General features: G+C 34.1%; 1 long non-coding RNA gene and 1 pseudogene across 1 annotated transcript in view; both read left to right on the forward strand.

The window, feature by feature from the left end:
* The first annotated feature begins 580 nt into the window (after positions 1-580).
* Positions 581-20661, forward strand: part of LOC109254336 (uncharacterized) — a 55162-nt gene continuing 35081 nt past the window's right edge. The window contains exon 1 of the long non-coding RNA XR_002074761.2: positions 581-708. This is a non-coding gene — a long non-coding RNA (uncharacterized LOC109254336). The remainder of the gene's footprint in view (positions 709-20661) is intronic.
* On the forward strand, positions 13607-14667 carry LOC109254335 (quinone oxidoreductase-like; annotated as a pseudogene).

Here is a 20661-nt window from a genome sequence, read left to right on the forward strand (position 1 = left end):
CATGAGACAAAGAATATTGCCAGTAAAGAGTTTGTGCAATGGGGAATGACTTTAGTCACAGAAAGAGACAATTCTAGTGTACCTGTTACATAGTGAGAAGAATACCAAGAAGTAAGGTGTGAGAGCTAGACAGCTGTTTGATCATATAGGGCCTCTAATTTAAGTATGATAGGATGCTGTTGAAGGGTTTTGAGCAGAAAACTGATTTGATTTACATTAAAAAAATATTTTCTCTATGGAAAATGGATTACAGGGATAACAAGAATGGAAGCAGAGAGACTATTAGGATACCACTGCAGTGCCTAATTAGATATATATTCCTTTAAATTTATCCATTAAAATGTTCTAAAACTAGATGAGGCAAAGGTTACATAATTCTATAAGTTTACCCAAAAATCATTAAAGTATACACTTAAAACAGGTGAATTTTATGGTGTAAACTGCACTCTGTAAAGCTAGTTTAAAACTTTCTTTTCCGTAAGACTGTAAGAATCTCCTTACAGTGTATATAATAGCTAGCAAGTTTTGGTATCCCAGTCTCCAAACTAATATGCACTTATTTCTGGATTAAATTCTGCAGAGGCAGTAGCCAGCTAAACTGCCCCTCTCCCACCTTGTGAAGCCTTTCAGAGGACCCTGGAGGAACAGATTGTCATTTTGTCTTCAGACTCGTTCACCATCTAACCTCTCTATTTAGACTGCCAAATGGTGAGTGTTCAATGTGATGCTGGTTGTCACTGCCTGAAAATCAGAGTTAGGCAAACAACTTTTTTTCAAGGGCAGTAGGTAATAGTTTTTAGATGATAATGATTTTCAATTACTTTTGTGGTTTTGTCCTTATAAGTTGGGTGAGAATCAGTGTCCTAAAAGTGAAAGGCTCTAACTTTTGTGACACATCCCCTAAGTATCTGGTCCCCTCCATTAGAACTTAAACAGGGGCACCTGGGTGGCTCAATCAGTTGAATGTCTGACTTTCAGCTCAGGTCATGATCCCATGCTTCATGAGTTTGAGCCCTGGGTTAAAGCCCTGGGTTGGGCTCTATGCTGTCATCACAGAGCCTGGAGCCTGCTTCAGGTTCTATGTCTCCCTCTCTCTCTCTACCCCTCCCCTGCCCGTGCCCTGTCTCTCTGTCTCTTAAAAGTAATGTATACATAGATATATACATATATACATACATAATATATATGTATATATTAAAAAAAAAGAACCTAAACAATTTTCCTTGGTCTCAGACTTACCCAAGCAAAATGGCAGTTTTTATTTCACTCAAGTTATAGGCTTCCTTTAGGCCTTTATATTATATCTCTAGTGATTATTTTATATATTTGGAATTTTCAGTACTTCTCAACTGTTCCTTATTTGAAAATTTTGCAAACCTTTTAGGCATAAAATCTTGTAAGAAAGGATCAGATACCTGAGTTCATCATACTGGACTTATTCTGAAAGAAGACTATAGTGGTTCTTTACAATAATAACTAATAATAATAACACACTGCTTTCCACAGTCTAGACACTTTTAACCATTATATGGTGGTGGTGGTGGTGGTGGTGTGTGTAAAACCCTTAGTTAACCCTATGATGAAGGTACTTAGAGATGAAGAAAATTGTTTAAGGTAATGCAGCTAGTAAGACTCAGGATTTGAATTCAAATACAGCTTTTACAGTCTGTAGTCAAACAGGATCTGAATCCAGATATACCTTTTGCGGTCTATAATTTTAAGAATTATTTTATCCTGCCTCTCAGAAAGATGAATATGAAGACAAATATGTAGAAGAGTTTTTTTTTAAAGACTTTAAGACCAAAATTAGACAAAATTTAAAACACTGTGCATCTTGCCACTTTACCTGAATGAAACCCAGGTGCCTGGAAAACCTAACTAGTCCACAGTAAAACAAAGAGCTAGGAAATAGGCAAAAAATAAAAAGTCTTTTTACATATAAAATTTAAATCACAAAAGCCCATGGATTACACCCTCATGCAGCTATCATTATTTATTATGGTGCCTTGAATCGTGGCTCCCCAAAATATACGCCCAGGTCCTAATCCCCAGAACCTGTGAAAGTTAAATTATTTGGGAAAAGGGTCTCTGCAGACATAATTAAGCTAAGGATCTTGAGATGAGGAGATCATCCTGGATTATCTACATTATCTGGTTCTTAAATCCAATGACAGTGTCCTTGGAAGAGATCTGCAGAGTAGACACAAGCAGAAGAGGTAAGTGGCCATGAGGGCAGAGATTGGAGTGACACAGACACAAGTCAAAGGTCAGTAGGCTCCAGAAGCTGAAAGAGGCAAAAAATAGATTCTCCCCTAGAGCCTCCAGAGGAAATGTGGCCTTGCTGACAACTTGATTTCAGACTACCCATCTCCAAAACCATTAGAGAATATATTTTTGTTATTTAAATCACATGAGAGAAGAACTGCTTTAGGACATTAATTGGCTTATTTATATACCACCTATTCAACAAAGGAATTCAAGGTGGCTAATAAAAATACTTGCAATAAGTAAAACAATACTTGGAAAAAGCAAAAACAAAAAGAATAGAGAAAATCTATGATATTTGAGTTCAGACCTTAGTTCCCAAGTGCCTAGTAGCAAAAGCAAAACAGGAAAGTTATCAAGTGTTTATAATTCTATAACCTTTGGAGCACCTGGGTGGCTCAGTCAGTTAAGTGTCCATCTTCGGCTCAGGTCATGATCTTGCAGTTCCTGAGTTGGAGCCCTGCATCAGGCTCTGTGCTGACAGCTCAGAGCCTGGAGCCTGCTTCAGATTCTGTGTCTCCTTCTCTCTTTGCCCCTCCCCTTCTCTCTCTCTCTCTCTCTCAAATAAATAAACAATAAATTAAAAAAAAAAAAAAAAAACAATTCTATAAGCTCAAAATTGTGCGTTCTAGTTAGAAATGCCTCCATAAGTGATAGGAATTGAGAAACATTTTGAACCATATACTTGGAAACCAATTTTAGATAAATACGAAGGCCTTCCCAGATTTTTTGTGGACAACAGTATGATAAGACAAGGACACAGACTTAAGAGCTAAGCTGCCTGAGTTTGGATCTCAACTCTCCTGCTCACTAATATGTGATCATGGGAAGTCAATCTCTGTGCTTCAGTTTCCATTTCTACAGGGTGGGAATGATAATAGTATTTGCTTTCATATTGAAAGGATTAAATGACTTAATACATATAAGATATTTAAAACTGGACATAGCATATAATAATCACTTAATAAATGGTAACATATTTCTGCACAAGCAATACTATAGCAAAGAAAAGTAATGTTTTTCATATACAATGCTCTCCAATAACCTAGATTAGTACAAAAGTAAGAAAGCGTTAAGATCTTGAAGATAGTTCACACATACAGGGGGAATAAATATTACGTCACTGAAACCTGACTTGGAATGTGATGGACACTAACACTGAGTCGCACTTTTCAAAAGGAAGCCTCTGATCAGAGACCAATATGTTCCATACATAAATGCTGGTAAACAAATGTTTGTGACCTATCCACAAACAAAAAATACAGAAATCGGGAAAACATGTTTAGAAAGTTCAATATCAGTTTGAAAAATATAATCATAAGAAATTGGGCTTTATATTTGGTATTTAATTTTTTTTTTTATTTCTTTAGAAAAATATTCTAGTTGTATTGTATGAAGCTTTCAATCCATGACTGATTACAGGGGAAAAACAAGAAAAAAAACTTTCCTTTGATTAGCCTTGTGCTATATACAACCAGAACCATTCTCAGAAAATCCTTTATCTGTGCAAATGCCCCAATGGGTACATACTGGACACTCCCAAATTCTCAGTAAACAAAACAGAACAAAAACAGAATAGGAATTGGAACTGACTTGGAACATTTTAATGAAATTATACTTATTTTACATATTCAAAGTCAAAGCTAAATTATTCAAGTAGAGCCAATCTATTGAAACTGCATTGTAAAATAACCATGCCGAATTATTTAGAGACAAAAGACAAACTGTGAAGTATGAGAAAATTGACTAAAATAGGACCCTGTTATTTTTTTTTAGGTAGAAATGTCTTCAAAGTTGCATAGGTTGAGCCAACTGACAATAAAGAAATAGGCAATGGATGACTCAAAAAACTATAAAAATGTCCATTTACTATACAAAATAATCTGGGTGCTTTACTACAAACCCAACCATGCTGTATTCTTCAGGACATGAAATTCTAACACTCATATGTTAATTTTTCACACTTTGGACTTTGAATACAGCCAAATTCTGGTCTCAGTTCTATCATTTATGAGCCATATGACCTTGGGCAAGTCACTTTTAGAAACTGTTTCATTTTCTATAATATAGATATAATAAAACTTGTCATTGGGAAGATATGACATTAAAACAATATCAAGACCATGACAAGAAGGGTAGCAGACCAGGGTAACTCAGTTAATTCAGACGGGAGGAGGCAGAGTTGTGCTATTGTGGCTGTGTCTAATGAAAGTCAGGGCAGGTAATCTTACCCAACTCTGCCTTCACTCCAATAGGATTTAGTGCAATGCTGTAATTGCCCCCACTTAAAAGACAAAGAGCTCTGATAATTTTGAGGTGAGTGAGTTATAATTATAATGGATTGTAATGCTTTAGAATACTGCTTCTGTTAAAATTGATGACAATCATCTTAAAAATGAACTTTTGCAATATTACATTTCTAAATCCCATATTGCCTATACTGTGTTTTTACTCAAGAGAATTACCTTTAAAACTACACTATTGGAGAAAAAAGGAAGCTAACCTAAATCAAATTCAGAAAATACTGTTTTGACTAGATTCTTGAAGGCCAAAAACAAAAAGAATTGTACATAAACACTATATTCTAGTTGATAAATTTATTTTTCACAGCAGTATGGACTAAGTATTCTAAAGCTACACTGCATGTATACTGCAATTTGTTGAGCAAATAAGTAAATAAATCGTAGATAATGGGAGCCGGATTTCATTCTGTCAGAGATAGAAGTTACAAATAAGCAATGGGGGAAGGGGAGAATAAACCCTGTGGTTCTGAAGTTAAAGTCAGAGATAGTGAAATGAACTCACCTACCCCCTCAAACACACACACACACACACACACACACACACACACACAGATATTTTTAACATGTATACACATGGATTTGTATTACACATATATTTCTTAGCTCTGTCTGCTGAGAGGACATGAAAGCAATAACATCACAGTAACAACAAGCATACCCAGCACCGAGATCTTAGATTCTGAAAACCATTCTCCAACAAAAAGAACCAAGGGTCCTTGGATAAATGGCTGATTCTAGGGCTGGATAGAAAAAAATCCAAGATAAACCTAGAGAATTTAATAGGACCAGAAGGAGTGTTAAAAAGGAGAAGAAAAAGAAGAAAGACGAGGTGGTGGAGGAGGAGGAGGAGGAGACTATGGGATCATGTCAAAAGGGCCCAAGGAGCAGGGTGCCTGGATGGCTCAGTCAATTAAGCATCTTAATTGATCTTAATTAAGCTCAGTCAATTAAGCATCTAATCAGCAATTAAGCCAAAATTCTTGATTTTGGCTTGGGTCAAGATCTCACAGTCATGATCTCATGGTTCACGAAATTGAACCCTGCATCAAGCTCTGCACTGAGCATGGAGCCGCTTAAGATTCTTTCCCTCCCTCTCCCTCTGCCCCACTCCTGCTTATGCTCTTTCTCTTTCTCTCTCAAAAATATATACATTTAAAAAAAAATTTTAAACAATAAAAGGACACAAACCAATCAGAAAGATTCTCAAATAGTCAAAGCAGGATCCATTGAGCAGCAAAATAAATAATTAGTATTGGACTGTTAGTAGCATAAGCATACCTCATTTTATTGTACTTCACTTTATTACACTTCACAGATACCGCATTCTTTGCAGACTGAAAGTCTGTGGCAATCCTGCATCAAGCTAGTTTATTGGCAACATTTTTCTAACAGCATTTGCTCACTTTGTGGCTCTGTGTCACATTTTGGTAATTCTCACAATATTTCAAACTTTTTTTATGATTAATATATTTGTTATGGTGATCTTTGATCAATGGTCTTTGATGTTACTATTATAATTGTTTTGGGGTGCCATGAACCACACCCATATAAAATGGTGAACTTAACAGATAAATGTGTGTGTTCTGTTTTCTCCATTGACTGGCCATTCCTTATCTGTCTGTCTCTCTTCAGGCCTCTTTATTTCTTGAGACACAACAATATTGAAATTAGGCCAATTAATAGTTCTACAAATGGCCTCTAAGTGTTCAATTGAAAGGAAGAGTCACATGTCTCTCACTTTAAATCAAAAGCTTGAAATGGTTAAGCATAGTAGGGAAGGCATGTCAAAAGCTGAGCTAAGCCAAAAGTTAGGTATCTTGTGCCAAATAGCCAATTTGTGAATGCAAAGAAAAGATTCTTGGAGGAAATGTAAAGTGATACCCCAGTGAACACACAAATGATAAGAAAGTGAAACAAATAGCCTATTGCTTATATGGTGACTGTTTTAGTGGTCTGGATAGATCAAACCAGTCACAGTGTTCCCATAAGCCAAATCCTAATCTAGAGCAAGGTCCTAACTTTCTTTAACATTATAAGAGCTGCAGAGGAAAGCTGCAGAAGGAAAGTTTGAAGCTACCAGAGGCAGGTTCCTGAAGTTTAAGAAAAGGACCTGTTTCCTTAACATCAAAGTACAAGGTGAAGCAGCAAGTGCTAACATAGAAACTGCAGCAAATCATCCAGAAGATCCAGGTACAATAATTAATGAAGGTGGCTACAGTAAACAATAGATTTTCAATGTATTGAAAAAGATGCTTCTGGTGGAAAAAGATGCCATCTAGGTCTTTCATAGCTAGAGAGAAGTCAATGCCTGGCTTCATATCTTCAAAGGAGAGGCTGACTTCCTTGTTAGGGAGCTAAATGCAGCTGGTGACTTGAAGTTGAAGCCAATGCTCATTTATCATTGTGAAAATCATAGGGTTCTTAAGAATTATGCTAAGTCTATTGTGATTATGATGTATAAAAGGAAAAACAAAGCTTGGATGACAGCACATCTCTTTATGACATGATTTACTAAATATTTTAAGCCTACTATTGAGACCTATTGCTCAGAAAAAAAAAAAAAAAGAAAAGAAAACTATTCCTCTCAAAATATTACTCCTTATCAACAATGCATCTGGTCATCTAAGAGCTCTGATGGAGATGTACAAGGAGATTAATGTTGATTTCATGCCTGCCAATATAAGATCTATTCATGCTTCCAACCCATGGATTAAGGAGTAATTTTGACTTTCAAATCTTACTATTTAAGAGGTGCATTTTTATAAGGCTATCACTGACATAGATAATGATTCTTCTGATGGATCTGGGAAAAATCAATTGGAAACTTTAGGGAAAGGATTCACCATTCTAAATGCCATTAAGAGCATTTGTGACTCAATGGAAAAGGTCAAAATGTCAGCATTAAAAGAAATTGATGCCAATCTTCATGGATGACTTTGAAGGTTCAAGTCTTCAGTGAAAAGAGGTAATCACAGATGTAGTGGAAATGACAAGAGAATTAGAATTAGAAGTGGAGCCTGAAAATGTGATTGAGTTGCTGCAATCTTATGATAAAACTTGAACAGAAGAGGAATTGCTTCTCATAAATGAACAAAGAAAGTGGTTTCTTCAAATGTAATCTACTCCTGGTGAGATAATTTGAAGATTATTGAAATGACAACAAAGGATTTAGAATATTAAATAATCTTAGTTGATATAGCAATAACAGGGTTTGAGGGTTGACTCCAATTTTACAATAAATTCTATTGTGGGGAAAATGCTATCAAACAACATCAATGCCACAGAGAAATTGTTCATGAAAAAAAGAGTCAATGCTGCAAAATTTGTCTTATATTAGGAAACTGTCACAGCCACCCCAACCTTAAGTAACCACCACCCTGATCAGTCAGTAACCATCAATATCAAAGCAAGACCCACCAACAGTAAAAAGACTACAACTTACTGAAAATTCACATGATGGTTAACACTTTTTAGCAATAAAGTATTTTTGAATTGTCACAGACTTTTTTTTAGCTATAATTCTATTGCACACCTAATAGACTACAGCATAGTGTAAACATAACTTTCATATGCATTGGGAAACCAAAAAATTCAGTGGACTCACTTTATTGTGATATTGCTTTATTGCAGGAACTAAACCTGCAATATCTCTGAGCTATGCCTGTAATAGTATTTATAACTCAAAGACCAAAGTAAATATTCACACGTACATCCTAATATATATAATTTATTGACAAAATAATGAGGGAGAAAGGAAAGTGCTTCCTTCAGAAAAATTCTAAATAATTTATTCTCTCTCCAAGAGGTGGAGCTTAATTTTCTTCCACTGGAATGTGTGCTAGACTTTATTACTTGCTTCAAAATAATAGGCTATGAAAAGAGAAAAACAGGAACTTTACAGTGGAGAAACCTGTCAGATTCCACCTTAAGTGAAAAAAATTGACACCACTGGTGATAAGACATGTTGTGATACAACCCTTGATAGGGTTTGATAAGAAACACATTTCACTTCTGATATTCTTCCAAAAATTTTTTAGAATTTCTGATAAGTAAATATCAGATAAAACTGAATCAACGATGGTCTACAAAGCACCTGATCAATATTCTTAAAAATTATGAAGGATGTAGGGCACCTGGGTGGCTCAGTTGGTTAAATGCCAGACTTCAACTCAGGTCATGATCTCACAGTTTGTGAGTTCAAGCCTCATGTTGGTCTCTGTGCTGACAGCTAGGAACCTGGAGCCTGCTTCAGATTCTGTGTCTCCCTCTCTGTCTCTGCCCCTCCCCTTCTTGCTCTCTGTCTGTCTCTCTCAAAAATAAATAAACATTAAAAAAATATGAAGGATGTGAAGAGGAAGGAAAGACTGTGATACTGTCACCAGCTGAAGAAGGCTAAGGATACATGATGACTGAAAGTTAAGTGGTATCCCAGCTCTCTTGATTCAAACTATACTACAAAGCTATATTAATAAAAACAGTATTGTACTTGCTCAAAAACAGATATGTAGATCAATGGAACAGAATAAAGAGCCCAGAAATAAACCCATGCTATATGATCAACCAATCTATGAAAAAGGAGACAAGAACATACAAAGGGTAAAATACAGTCTCTTCAATAAAGTATATTGGGAAAATTAGACAGCTACATGCCAAAGATTGAAACTAGACCACTTTCTTACACCATGTACAAAAATAAACTCATAATAGATTAGTGAAAGACCTTAATGTAAGACCTGAAACTATAAAAATCCTAGGATGAAACATAGGCAATAGATTCTTTGGCATTTGTCCTGTCAACATTGTTTTGGATATGCCTCCTCAGGCAAGAGGAAAAAAAAAAGAAAACACAAATAAATGGGACTACATCAAACTGAAAAGCTTTACACATTGACAGAAACCATCAACAAAACAAAAAAGACAACCTAATGAATGGGAGAAGATACTTGCAAATGATGTATCTAATAAGGAGTTGTTACTGAAAATATAAAAAGAATTCATACAACTCAATAACAGAAACAGCAGCAGCAGCAACAACAACAGTAATGAGCCTGATTAACAAATAGAGGACCTGAATAGACATTTTTCCAAAAAAGACACACAGATGGCCAACAGGAATGTGAAAAGATGTTCCATATCGATAGTCATCAGAGAAACCCAAATCAAAACCAAAATGAGATACTACCTCACACATGTCACAATGGCCATTATCAAAAAGATAAGAAATAATAGGTATTGGTGAGGATGTGGATAAAAGGGAACCCTTGTGAACTATTGTGAGAATGTAAATTGGTACAGCCAATATGGAAAACAGTATGGAGATTCCTCAAAAATGTATAGCAATCCAGCAATTCCATTTCTGGGTATTTATCTGAAAAAAAGAAAAGAAAAAGAAAACACTAGTTTGAAAAGATATGTATACACCTATGTTCACTGCAGCATTGTTGACAATAGCCAAGATATGGAAGTAATGTGTGCCCATCGATAGATGAATGGCTAAAGACATTGTGGTATATATATGTGTGGTATATATATATATATACAATTGAATATTACTCAGCCATAAAAATGAATGAAATCTTGCCATTTATGAAAATGTGGTTGGATTTAGAGGCTATTGTGCTAAGTGAAATAACCTAGAGAAAGACAAATAACATATAATTTTGCTTATATGTGTAATCTAGAAAACAAAACAAATATACCAGCAAAACAAAACAGAAACAGATTCATAGATACAGAAAATAAACTAGTGATTGCCAAAGGGGAGATCGGTGGAGGCATGAACAAAATAGGTGAAGGGATTAAGAAGGACAAACTTCTAATTATAAAATAACTTAGTTATAAAATAAATAAGTCACAGGGATATAATGTACAGCAGAGAGAATATAGTCAATAATTTGCAATAACTTTATGTGGTGTGGCAACAGATAGTAACTAGACCTATAATGATAATCATTTCATAATGTATAAAAATATCATCACTATCTTTTACACCTCAAATTAATGTGATATTGTATGTCAATTTAATTCAACTTAAAAATAAAGATTAATGAAAAAAATATATAATTCTGACATATAAAAATTTGTGTTTGACATTAATTAGAAGTTCATACACACATATATATGTACATACATACAGTTAAACTGATATCCCCTGGAATGGATCATGGAATTTAAGAATGTGAAATATTAACAAAATCTACAAGTTAGTTAATAGCATTGTACCAGTGTTAATTTCTTGATTTTAATACATGTGTTTGTATAAGATGTTAGCACTGAGAAACTTTCATGAAGGTATATGATAAGTCTTTATACTGTCTTTACAATTTTTCCATAAATCAGAAATTATTCCAAAATAATTCCCCTTTAATCTATAATATCTACATTTCTAAAATCTTAACATTTGTTAATTTTGGAGAGAAAATACATACAGGTTTCAAAAACTATTGTCCTATTTATTTTTCTGTAATTTTATTTTTTCTAAAAGAAAAATACTGCAATATTAATTTTCCCCCTTTCATTCAATGATATTTAGTGCTTACACAACCTTAGTTAACATTACATAAAAATATATAATAATGTTTTAATAACATCATAGTAAAAATTCTGACTCTAGTGAATTAAGTGTAATGGATTTTTGGAGCCTCTATTAACTCTGAGTTTACAAGACTGCTGCTTAGTTATCTAGTGGCATAGTGTTCTGAGAAATTTAAAGGAACTGCTACAAGTGCCTAATTAATCCTTACAAAGTTGAGATAATCTGATTCATTAAAAGAACAATGTGTGCCTGGTACTGAACTAGAAATTTTTAATTACCATTTTGTACTTTGCTGATAACTTGATCTTCAGTGAAAAAAAGTGACTGTCTCTAGGTGACGTATCAAAAAGTTTAAAGCACAAAACTTCAGGAAATATAAGAAATCTCAGATAAATGACCTAGATTTTCAGAATTTATTTTTCTCATTTTGAAGTCATTTTCCTTACACTGTATGATTCTTAGGGCAATTTTAATAGAACCCCTCTTTCTAACACAAAATTTTCGTAACATTGAGTCACTTAAGCATTGAATACCTTGAAGTTGCTTTCTAATTTAATTCTTCCACTATTTGCTTCCATCTATTTTCTTCTAATGTTAAATGTATCCTATTTTCAAGATTTTCTTTTTTTTTTTAAATTTTTTTTAACGTTTATTTATTTTTGAGACAGAGAGAGACAGAGCATGAACGGGGGAGGGTTAGAGAGAGGGAGACATAGAATCTGAAACAGGCTCCAGGCTCTGAGCTGTCAGCACAGAGCCCGACGAGGGGATCGAACTCACAGGCTGAGAGATCATGACCTGAGCCGAAGTCGGACGCTTAACCGACTGAGCCACCCAGGCGCCCCAAGATTTTCTTTTTTATTAGCAGTTGTAGTAATCCCTTTTAAACTTGAAAAGACTCACAGTGTTCCAAGATATTACAGTGAAACAAAAGTTAGTTACTTGATATTAGATTTAATACTAGGGATTTTTTTAAACAAACATCTGTCTTTACATAAAATTAATAATCTACATGTGAATTTACCTATATCAAAACATATCTTTGCATTACTTCCCTTCATGAACACCTCCTAAATTAACTTTCATGTGGAAAAGTAACAATTTCTAGGCCAATCATATTAAATTATTTCATGAGAGAGTTTATCATTTCACCTGACTCAATATTCTACTACTTATACTTTTGATCTAAAACCTGTTTGACAGATAAAAGTTGAAACTCTTCCTTAGTGGGATGAGGTTAGAAAATTCTTTAAGATCTAAGAATAGTTCTAATATAAAAGGATTGAAGGGGGGCCTGGGTGGCTCAGTAGGTTAAGCATCTGACTTCAGCTCAGGTCATAATCTTGCAGTCTGTGAGTTTGAGCCCTGTGTCAGGCTCTGTGCTGACAGCTCAGAGCCTGGAGCCTGGTTTGGATTCTGTGGCTCCCTCTCTCTCTGCCCCTCCTCCACTCACATTCTTTCCCTCTTTCAAAAATAAATAAACACTAAGAAAAAATAAAAAGATTGTAGAGGCCAAATTTGAGGTACACATTTCTATGAAGTTATCACTGCCTATTAAATAACAGATACTTTTGCAGTATCCAGGTCTTTTTTTCTTTCTTTCTTTTTAACTTTTTTTTTCTTACTTTTTAAGTGAACAGTATTTAGAATTGAATTTGGTGCTCATTGAAATTGATACTCCCCTAGAGTAAAGTAGTTTAAATTAAAAAGATATACATATGTATGTGTATAAAGAAACTTTGATTCAATATTTTACCATAAACTGGAATTTCTGCAGAACTATATATAGATTTCTTAATATTCCCATGGCCCATCTCTATTATTAAGTTCAGCTGGGACTTCAGCTTCAAATGAGATGTAGTAATAAGTACTAGATTTACCCTCCTGTGTAAAACAACAACAACAACATCAAAATCAAGGTGCTGGGCATCAAGCAACCGAAGAGAGTAATCCCTGAGAAATAGAAAACATCTGAGATGACCCCTACAAATGTAGGGGCTTTCTGCCATGAGAGATTTCCAAGTTATGGTTCAGAGAAGAAGAACACAGGAAGAACCTAGCCTGAGGAAGTGGAAGTCCAGAGAGAAAAAGCAGCCTAGAGTTTACAGGGCAACACCATAAAGGAGGGACCTGCACAGAAAAATAACCCAGACTCATGCAGAATGATCCTGCTGAATATTCCACAGAGAAGTGATCAGTGATTGTATTTGAGGAGACTGCCAGAGGTAGTAAAAAGCATCCAAAAGGATTAAAGCAAATAGTGCACAACATTGACACAGGCCAGGAAAAGTACCTGTTCCATACAGCCATACCAGAAAAACTCATAATTCATGTAGCATTGGGTAGGGTACTCAGAAGAGTCTTGTCTTAGTAGTGGGGGATAGTTAGCCCTATACTGGGTACTTTTTTGGAGCCACCTAACAAGTCATAAAAGCAAGACCATAAAGGATCTATTTCCAAGTAACCTTACTGCATACAAGAATGAAGCTTAAGGTAGAATCTGAGTGAGCCCTTGCAGAATTTGCTTCCCCTCTCTGGAACCAGGTCACCATGGCAACTGGACTGAAATTGATGAGAGCAATTAGAGTTTTTGAATTTGGTGGACCGGAAGGGCTGAAATTCCAGTCGGATGTGGCAGTATCAACTCCAAAAGACTATCAGGTTCTAATCAAGGTCCATGCACGTGGTGTAAACCCAGTGGAAACGTATATTTGTTCTGGTACTCACAGGATAAAACCACTCTTACAACCTATACTCCTGGTTCAGGTGTGGCTGGGGTAATAGAAGCTGTATGAGATCATACATCTACTTTCAAGAAAGGTGATGGAGTTTTCACTACCAGCACCATCTCTGGGGGCTATGCCGAGTATGCTCTTGCAGGAGATCTCACTGTTTACCCACTGCCAGAAAAACTGGACTTTAAACAAGGAGCTGCCATCGGTATCCCATATTTTACTGCTTATTGAGCTCTGCTCCACAGTGCCCATGTGAAAGCTGGAGAAAGTGTTCTGGTTCATGGGGCTAGTGGAGGAGTTGGACTGGCAGTATGCCAGATTGCTAGAGTTTGTGGTTTAAAGGTTCTGGGCACAGCTGGTACTGAGGAAGGACAAAACATCGTTTTGCAAAATGGAGCCCATGAAGTGTTTAACCACAGAGAACGTAATTATATTAATAAAATTAAGAAATCTGTCGGTGAAAAAGGAATTGATGTGATCATTGAAATGTTAGCCAATGTAAATCTTAATAATGATTTGAATCTTCTGTCACATGGAGGGCGAGTAATAGCTGTTGGCAGCAGAGGTCCTATTGAAATAAACCCACGGGACACCATGACAAAGGAATCTGGTATAATTGGGGTTGCTCTCTACTCATCAACTAAGGAGGAATTTAGGCAATATGCAGCAGCCCTTCAAGCTGGAATGGAAATTGGTTGGTTGAAACCTGTAATAGGCTCTCAGTCAGTATTCATTGGAGAAGGTGGCCCAGGCTCATGAAAATATCATCCATAGCAGTGGAGCTACTGGGAAAATGATTCGTCTCTTAGAATGATTAAGTCATGTATTTCTTGTGTAATTAGAAGTTTCCTGCCCCAGTTTTACTTATACTACTTTTGCTCTAATTAGCATTCATTTGATTTAGTGAGTTTCTTATATTGAAAAACAAGATTTATCTTTAGAGATCCGAGCATTGGAGTACAATTTATTTTATAGTTCACAATATGCTTTATGCCTCACACCAACCTCTAATCAAGGAATCATCATAATGGGAAGTAGAATGTTATAGCCATTTGGCATTGGGTATTACAGGAATTCCTGGTACTTGATAATTAATTCCATACCTTGGACTAAAGCAAGCTAATTCAAAATAAGACTGCATGATTTCCAAGCCTACTTGTCCTTGTAAAGGATCTTCAGTATATGTTTAGCCCAGAACTATATTGGACTCAAGATTTTCTAGACTAAACAAGACCCCTTTTCCAAACTAATCTCATTGGCAAAGTAAACAATGTCCACACAAATTTGTTTTTTTAAAAAATAGTTTTCCAATATTTACCCAAATATTAGAACATTCACTATGTTAATTGTTGATTACTAATTATCCATATATTCTGTGAAGATAACAGCCTTATCTTTGTTATAATGTGATAGTAGGTCCATAGTCTCTCCAGACAGATACTTCTTGATGATTTGATTTTCAAAGTAGATTTAGAATTATCTGTGTGATGGGAGTCATATATTTTTCTTTAAATTACTAAACAAATTTGACATATTAAGAGTGGGTGGGTTTTGTTTTCATAGCATGGTAACTTGCAGTAAATTCTGTAGAAAAATAAAAACTGTGTTTATCTATTTCATCCTTATATAATACTTGCCTTACATCACATCTCTTTTACGTTGTTCCTAATGATTAATGCCTAACAGTGTTCTGTGTTTGAAGTCTTTATCTAAACTAAATAAATGTCATTAATGTTATGTGCAAAAAAAAAAAAAAAAAGAATGAAGCTTAAGAAATATTTATAAGAACGGGTGCTTGGGTAGCTCAGTCAGTTGAGCATCCGGCTCTTGATTTTATCTAAGGTCATGATCCCAGGGTCATGGGATTGAGCCCCACATCAGGCTCCATGCTGAGTGTGGAGCCTGCTTAATATTCTCTCTCTCCCTCTGCCCCTCTCCCCTACTTGTATACACACACACACTCTCAAATTAAAATAAACAAATACATAAAACTGCTTTAAAAAAACATAAAGAATATTTATAGGCATAAGAAGACTCAGAAAGTAAAATCCACAAGGTCTGTCACCCAACCAAAGATTTGAAGACATGCAATGAAGCAGAAAGATATGATCCATACTGAGAATAATCAATCAATCAAACCTGATTTAAAACTGACATAAGTGCTAGAATTAGCAGACCCAAAGAATAAACACTGTAATTATGCCTTGAATACATGTGTCTAAAAAGTTAAGTAGAAATATTGAAGATAGGAAAAAGACCCACATCAGACTTGTAGAGATGAAAACTACAATGTCTAAATGAAAATTAAGGGTACTGAAGAAAAAGCAATAGACACTGTCCGAAATTTAAAACAGAAAATATAATTTTAGAACAAGTGCAAAGCTCAAGTGAGCTCTGGAAGAACTTCAAGCAACCTTTTAAATATGTAACTGGATCCCTAAAGTAGTGAAAAAAGAAGGGGCAAACAAAACAATCTAAAGAAACACTGGCCAATGTTTTTCAAATGTCATGAAAATTAAACACCCGTATTCCAAGAAGCTAAATGAGCTTTAAGCACAAAAAGTAAAGAAAATCACATCAACACACTTCATAATACAATTGCTTAAAACCAGTTATAAAAGGAAAACTCTTAAGAGCAGCCAAAGGAAAAGAGATATGTATACAAATAAAAGTTAGGAAGAAAGCAGAATTCTCACTGGAAAAATGCAAACAGTGGAGGAATATCTTTAAAAATGTAAAAGAGAAGACAGAAAACCTAGAGTTTAATACTCAGTGAATATATTTTTCAAAAATAAATGAAAAAACAAGGGTAGTTCAAATATATAAAAACTGGAAAATAATTTTGAGGAGACTTACACTACAATAAACTGAAAAGAACTTTCTCATGCAGATGAAAAATGATACCAGCTGAAAGTATACATCTAAAGGAATTAAGATTACCAAAAAAGGTAACTATGTGGGTAAAAAAAAAAAATTTTCCTATAATTTAAATTTCTTCAAAAGATAATTCACGACTTAAACAAATTCATTGTGTTTTATAACATGTATAAGTAAAATAAATGAAAAAATACTAAAAGACCAGGAAGTAGAAATGGAAGTAAACTATTGTCAACTTACATGTACATATAGTGATATAAAATCACTTAAAGTCGAATATGTTAAGTTAAAGATGTATACTCAGTATATATCAGTATAAACCTCAGTACAATCAATAAAATAAGAAAATAAAGAAGTATAACTAATAATCCAAAAAAGGAAATGAAATGGAATCACTAAAACATACTGAGTCCACAAGAAGACAGAAAAGGCAGGAAGTAGAACAAAGAGCAGAAAGGACAAAAAAAAAAAAAAAAGGAGATGATAGACTTAAATCTAAATATATGAATAATCATACTAAATATAATAGGTCCAGACATTCCAATTAAAAAGAGATTGTCAGATTAGAAGATCCAGATCAATGCTGCCTATAATAAATTCATTGTAAATATAAATATACAAAAGAGATGCTATGCTAAAACTATTCAAAATGAAGCTGAAGCAGCCATATTAATATCAGACAAAGTACATTTCAAGGCAAATAATATTACAGGAATAAAGAAGATTACTTCATAGTGATCAAAGGGTCTACTTATCAAAAAGACATAATAATTCTAAATCTTTGTGCATCTAATACCAGATTTTTGAAATACATAAAGTAAAACTGATAGAACTGAAAGAAGAAATAGACAAGTACAGTATTACAGGTAGATATTTCAATACCTTTCTCTCAAAATATGATAGAATAAATAAACAAAATCAGTAACAATATGGAATTTTTGAAGAATATTATCAACACACTGACCCAATGGACATTGGTTAAATGCACACTCTTCCAGTGCACATGGAAAATTTTCCAAAATAGACTATCATGGATAATAAGAACAAGTCTCAATAACTTTAAAAGATTAAAATTATAAAGAGTTTGTTCTCTGACCACAATGGAATTAAATGAGAAAACAAGAGAAACATATCTGGAAAATCCCTGAATATTTGATAATAAATAACACATGGGTTAAAGATGAAATAGTAGAATTGTAAAATATTTTATAATAAATTACAATAAAAACACAGGGTTTCTGGGAGTACTTAGGAGTAAAGCAGTACTTAGGAGAAAATGCATGCATAGCTCTAAACACCTGTTGGAGAGGAAAAGTCTCAAATCAATGACCTCAGCTTCTATTTTAAAAATTAGAAAAAGAAAGCTAACTAAACCAAAGTGAGTAGAAGAAATTAAAAGACCAAAATAGAAATCAATGAAATAGAAAACAAAATCAATAGAGAAAACCAAAAATAAACAAACCTAATTCATTGAAAAGGTTGATACAATTGGTAATCCTATAACCAGATTAATTAAAGGAAGGAAGGGAGAATAGAAGTATGTTACCAATATACCAATATGAAGAATGGAAGCAGGGACATCACTATGGATTCTGCAGATATTAAAAAGACATTAAAATATTATTATGAGAAACTTTAGCCTATAAATTCAACAACTGAAACAAAATAGAAAAAGTTTTTTAAAGACAAAAACTACTAAAGCTTATTGAAGAAGAAATAGATAATCTATAAATATATATGTATATATGCATGCATAAACACACAAATATGTGTGTGTATATATATATATACATACATATATGTGTGTATATATATACACACACATATATATACATATATATATATACACATATATATATGACATTCAATTTTACTAAGTAAACTTCCCATGAAGAAAGCCCAGATGGTGTCACTGATTAATTCTATCAAACCTTTAAAGAAGAAATTATACCAATTCAACACAAACTCTTCCAGAAAATTAAAGAATGGGAAATACTTCCAAATTCATTCTATAAGGCCATCATGACCATTAAACCAAAACCAGACAAAGACATCACAAAAAAGAAAACTAAACATGAATATCCTTCATAAACCTAAATGAAAAAAATATTTTTAGGAAACTAGTAAATAAATTTCAACCATATATAAAAGGGATAGTGTATCATGAACAAACAAGTAAGATTTATCTAAGGAATGCAAGGTTGGTTTAACATTTATGAATTAATATAATTCACCACATGAAAACAATAAAATGAAAAATCATGTGATCATTTCTATAAGCACAGGAAAACAATGTGACAAAATCCAACATCCATTTATGATAAGAATTCCCAGCAAACTGTGAAGAGAAGGGGCCTTCCTCAACCTGACAAAGGTCATCTACAAAAGTTTTTCTGCTAACATACTTAATGGTGAAAGACTAAATCCAGGGACAACACAAGGATGCCCATTCTCACCCCTTCAATTCAATATTGTTTTGAAAGTTCTGGACAGTGCATTTTGGAAAATAAATAAGTTGTCTAAGTTGGATAGAAAGAGAAAATGCCCTTAATTACAAATTCTGTGATTGTCTATATGGAAACCTGTAAAATATCTACTAGAATTAACAAGTGAGTTTAATTAATTACAGAATATGAGATCAAAATACAAAAACCAATTGTTTCTGTACACTAGCAATTAATGAGAGGTAGTTGAAATTTTAATTTTTAATTTTTATTGTTATTTATTTATTTGAGAGAGAGAGAGCACACAAGGCAGAAAGGAGGGCAGAGGTAGAGAGAGAAAGGGAGTGTTAAGCAGGCTCTACTCTCAGGGTGGAGTCTGACTTGGGGCTTGATTCCGTGACCCTTGGATCATGACCTGAGCCAAAATCAAGAGTCAGACACTGAACCAACTGAGCTACCCAGGCACCACAAGAGGTAACTGAAATATTTAAAAGATTGCAACTGAAAGAACATTAAAAAATATGAAGTACTTTGGAATAAATCTGGTAAAAAATGTTCAAGTTCTGTACACTGAAAGCTATAAAATATTGCTTCAGCAAATTAAAGAACACTTAAATAAATGTAGAGACATATTAGGTTCAATGATAGGAATAATCAATGTTGTTAAGATGACAGTTCTCCCTTTACTAATCTATAGAATCAATGCAATCCCAATTAAAATCCTAGTATACCTTTTTTTTTTTAGAAATTGCTAAGTCAATTCTAAAAAATTCACATGGAAATTCAAAGGACTTGGAATAACCAAAACAAGTGTTTAAAAGAAAAATAAATATTACCTGATTTACAATACTTATTATAAAACCATAGTATAAAGACAATGTGGTCTTGGGGAAAAGACAGATAAATGAGCTGTTGGGACAGAATTGAAAGTCCAGTAATAGACCACACCAAGCAATTACTTGATTTTTGACAAAGGTTTAAAGGAAATTTGATGCAGAAAGGATAATCTTTGATACATGAACAATTGGATTTTTACATTTATTCCATATAATCCATACTGCTAATTAAATACAAAAGTCATAAAAGAGAATCATAAAACTAAATTGTAAACCTAAAACTGTAAAAATTATAGAAGAAAACATAGGAGAAACCATTCTGACCTTGGGTTAGGCACAGATTTCTATGTTTTTGAGGTTATTTATTTATTTATTTAGAGAAAGAGAGAGAAAGCATACGCATGGAAGCTGGGGAGGGGCAGAGAGAGGGAGAGAGAGAATCCCAACCCGGGTCTTCTCAGTGTGGAGCCTGACACAGGGCTAGATCTCATGACAGTAAAATCACAACCTGACCCTATATCAAGATTTGGATGCTTAACAACTGAGCCACCCAGGCACCCCCTAGACAAAGATTTCTTTTATTCAAACACAAAAGCTTGGCCCATAAATAAATATATTGATAAATTTAACAATAAAATTATTATTTTTTTTTATTCTTTGAAAGAC

This window comes from Panthera pardus, unplaced genomic scaffold (assembly GCF_024362965.1).
Source record: "Panthera pardus isolate Hobbes unplaced genomic scaffold, ASM2436296v1 HiC_scaffold_16, whole genome shotgun sequence".
Lineage (NCBI taxonomy): Eukaryota > Metazoa > Chordata > Mammalia > Carnivora > Felidae > Panthera > Panthera pardus.